Source organism: Lipotes vexillifer, unplaced genomic scaffold (assembly GCF_000442215.2).
Source record: "Lipotes vexillifer unplaced genomic scaffold, Lipotes_vexillifer_v1.1 scaffold1362, whole genome shotgun sequence".
Taxonomy (NCBI): Eukaryota; Metazoa; Chordata; class Mammalia; order Artiodactyla; family Lipotidae; genus Lipotes; species Lipotes vexillifer.
The window spans coordinates 1243834-1248683 of NW_006777552.1; positions in this window are offsets into that span (position 1 = coordinate 1243834).

The window sequence follows — 4850 nt, forward strand, 5'->3', positions numbered from 1 at the left end:
GGGTGGGGGGGGGGAAGAAAGGACTTATGTGAAGATTCACATTTGCAATTGGATGAGTTTTAAGCTATTTAGCACAGACCTTTGATGACATCTTAAGACAGAGATGCCCAAAGGAAGAAATAAAGGGGTTTATAGTTATGTTATAGCTGTAGAATTACCCTAGATTTCCCCCCGGAGATAGAGTAATAATCTGGGAGCTTGAAGGTTGCCCTTAAGAATAGGGTAAATATTTACAGGTGTCCGTTGAACTAGATTTATTCTGTTGTATAAAAATTCTGTTATATAAAAAAAAAGATACATAAAGAATTTTTACGTGGAATTCTCTGGTGGTCCAGTGGTTAGGACTCCGCACCTCCACTGCTTGGGGCGTGGGTTTGATCCCTGGCTGGGGAACTAAAATCCTGCAAGCTGCATGGTACAGCCAATAAAAAATTAAAAAATTAAAAAAAGAAAAAAATTTTTACCAATCAATAAGACAGAGATGAATGCTTTTATTAAAAAAATAATGGCTTGATGGATATCAATATTTAAAATATAAAAGAAGATACATGGTTAATAAATATAGTGAAAAATATTCAGTTTTATTAATAATCAACAAATGAAAATGCAAACAAAGATATCACTTTGCCTATTAGATTTGAAGAGATCAAACAGATTGATAATATCCCACATTAGTGAAAGTAAGGGTAACCAAATATTTATTACATGAGCAGGGTATGAGCAACAAGCTTCTTGGCAAGGTACACAGAAGAAAATCTTACAAAAAGTTAGGCTTACTAAAGTCTGACTTGGCGATCCCATTTCTAGAATAATCTCAAAGAAGTAATAGGACAAATCCAAGAATGTTAACGATGGCTTTAGAAACAACTAAGCTCTAAGATATTAGTTAAATATATCATAGAACACTAATATCATTAAATATGCAGCCACTAATAAGAGTGATATATATTCTACCTGGAACTGATTCTCTGTAAGTCTCTCAAATTTCTGCAAGTTTTGAGAGCAGAGGCACTGACTCCCTTTGTTCCAGATTACCTTTTCAAGCATGTCTGCATAGTGAATAGCCTTGAAAAACAGAGGTGGCTTCCTCCAGAGCAAAGAACAAGCATGCTTGCTGAAAAGATTCAGTTGCTTAAAGCTCAGTTATTTTCCCGAAGTACAACCCAGGGTGTATGCAGGGATCATCTGGCCCTCTTTGCAATACCTTTGGGAATTGGAGATTGGGAAACTGGTCTAAGAAAATACTGACGCTTTGCTTTTGCCATTTTTGTCAGTAATAGTCCTTTATCTCTGACCCAGGAGTCTTGTGTCTTCTGTCAGTATTCATGAAACTGTACCATGTTAACTTGTTAGCTTGTAGTGTAAAATCTCAGGCTGTCATAGTTCTTGACCTATCTTTTTTCCTAATTAAAATTTTCCTGCTTTATTCTTACCAGTGCTTTTTAAAAATTTGAAGTAATATGTATACAATAAGGGATATAAAGATGAAAAAGTAAAAATTCTTACTAAGACCTCTTTGTAGAAATACATACTGTTCTGTAACTTTTGTCAAGGGTCCATGAAGAAAAAATATTCTTTAAAGGTGAAAATCACTCACAGTAACTCTAGCTCTTTCTAAGCTAAACTTATCAAAAGATCAAACTTTTATCAAGTACTGAGAAGATATTAGGATAGCTAGTCTTTTTACGTGGGCCTCTCACTGTTGTGGCCTCTCCCGTTGTGGAGCACAGGCTCCGGATGCGCAGGCTCAGCGGCCATGGCTCACGGGCCCAGCCGCTCCGTGACATGTGCGATCTTCCCGAACCGGGGCCGTGTCCTCTGGATTGGCAGGCGGACTCTCAACCACTGTGCCACCAGGGAAGCCTGGATAGCTAGTCTTTTTAATGGCTATCTATGATACCATAGATCCCATCCCTCCATTGCATGGAGGTTTATGGTTTATTTAACCAGACTCCCATTGATAATTCGAGTTTTGGACTAACACAAACAGTGATATGGTAAATCCTTGGTGGATTAATAGGATATAACTATGAACTAAAATAAAAGCATTCTCAGACCTGTGCTGAAGTGTTTTTAACCACAGGGATCAGTTGGGAGCCATAGGTTCATTTCATAGAACTAAGTCAAAGTGTTTTTGAAAAATAAACTGAAACAAAAAGCTATTAAATAGTATGTGTAGTGTGTCTTGTTTTGAATATATGAACAAGGAAAAGTCTGAAGAGAAGTCACTAAAATGTTATCAGTGGTTAATTCTGGGTTGTGGGATTAACATTGACTTTTATTTTCTCTTTGTAATCTTTCATATTTTCTGATTTTTTTTGTACTAAGCATGCATTACTTTTATAGTTAGAAGGTTAATAAAATGACTAAAATGAAGAGACAAGAGACAAAAAGGGCTAGGGTGAAAAAATGGGATATAGACACCAGACATCAAGAGATATGAATGAAAACTTTTGTGTCAAAGACATTCAAATAAGGTGATGGTTTTCAATTAGAATTGTTTGATGCACGCTTAGCATTTCTTGAGTTCAGAGGATCAAAATACTTTTCAATAAAAATAAAGAGCTTTGTAAAAACCAGGCATTCACTTATTCTTTTATTCATTCTCCATGGTTATATTTTTCTATCCTATGTTTATTATTAATCAGTTATATTTCCGGAGTAACTATTCTATGCCTAGTCTTGCTTAGATGCTATAACAGATACAATATCGGGAACAGGGATAATATGCTTTACAGTGAATTTACCTAGGAATTTCTCTCAGTTTGTGGTTAATTGAGGGCTTTATTCCTGTTCTGTTTTATCGTGCTTTTGATCATTTTATTGCTCATTAGTCTGTTTTCTACAAGTGTGTGGATAAGTGCAAGGATGGAGACACAAAATTGAGTCATCAATTTAGTCACATAATGATCAAGTGAGGGTCTTGCAGAGAAATTACAGTGAGTCCCCCTGACACATTAGCTGCTCATTTTTGGCCAGAATGTGTATGTGTTCATCAGATGATTTATGGATTAACAGCTAGTGGTTTAAATAGCTCTTTCCCCTTAGTTAGCAGTTTACATGGAAGCACTAAAGCATATGATGACAGGACTGAATGTGCACTTTTCTGGTTAGCGGTTATCAGATTTAGACCCTCACACTTAGCCTCTGGTAGTAGAGAGCTAGTTCCTATTAACAATCCTTTTTTAATCCTCTTCCCACATGTAAAAATGACTGTCCTGATTTTCAGGGATGCCATCTTACATCTGCTCTTAATTTGGTCCAGAGTCCTATGTATGAATAGTGTTAATGAGTCTGACTTCTTTCATAACATTTCTGACCTAGTACCTGGAAAGAATATACCTTTTCAGCTCAGAGAAATTCCTGGTAGGTCAAGAAGCACTTTAATGTATTTAAGGGGAGACTTTCAGTTCATGCTGGGAGACAGTAGTTAATTTGTAAGTTTGTGGTGGGGTTTTAAATGCTACCATTAAGCTTGACAAAGTAGTTGATGGCATTTGGTCATGTTTTGTTCTCCCAAAAGCCTCTGGCCGACTTAAAAATAAATCATTACAGACAGACCATTAAATTTTATGAACTGTGAATGTGCTCAATAGTCCAGTATAATAAAATGCGCTAAGCTTCTCCACAGGCCATTGCTTTTACCTGAGGTCATGTGCACATTTCAAATACTGCTGACCATCTAAAAGGTGATTATTCCAATACATGACTGCATGGCCAAGGCCATTTTAAAGCATTTGACTGTGTTTGACCTATTGGTAAGGTGAGATTAAAACTTTGGTAGTATTACTGAGTGTTAAATCTAATGAAAACTTTTGGTTTTGGTCAGTGTCTAATTAAAACAACTTCTGACTGCATAAACGCTATCTATAGTCTATGAAAATGATGATAAAAGGTTGTTTTCTTTAATCTACAACACTTTAAAAAAAGCAACTCAACTGCAACTCTAGTTTTCCCTAAAAGAAAATGATGACTGACCTGAATTTTTTTATACTATTATGTACATGGTTATGTAAGTTCTCATTTTATAAAGTCTCTGCAAAAAAATGGAAAGGAATTCATCATGATGGTTAATAAATGAGTTTGCATTCTGGTTCTAGTTCTTAAGCTGCTTGACAGTGATTTAGAGACCTTGTGTCTAAAATAAGAATAATATCAGGGTCATTGATTATCTCAAATAATCAAATAAGGCAATGCTGCAAAAACAAACTTAGAAGTTACTGTACATATACGAAAATTTACTGTATTGTTGTTTTCATTGATATTTGCATAGCACCGGCTAATTGCTTATAATATTCTAAGATCTGTGCGGTGGGTATAGGCTATCTAGGCAACAAAACATTTCACAAAACTCAGTATGGTTTCTCTATTCATTGGAAGCAACATAGAAGAAGAATCACTGGGGCCTAAGAATTTGATATTGTCAAAGAAGCAGCCCAATTTTGTTTTTTCCTCCATTTCTGTTTTTTTTGTCCTTTCTTTCTCATTTGCTTAAAAAAATACACCTTACCCACAAACCCTCTTTATCAAGACAGCATGTGGATGCATGACGTTATGACTTTTACAGACCCACTGACCAAAGACCATCAGAAACATACCTGTAGTCAAAAAATATTAAGTCTAATAGTAGGGAAGCATGTACATGTGGGCGAACCTGGGTAAGACACTTAAAAGTTTTGGGGGGCTTCCCTGGTGGTGTAATGGTTGAGAGTCCGCCTGCCGATGCAGGGGACACGGGTTTGTGCCCTGGTCTGGGAAGATCCCATATGCTGCGGAGCGGCTGGGCCCGTGAGCCATGGCCGCTGAGCCTGCGTGTCCAGAGCCTGTGCTCCGCAATGGGAGAGGCCACA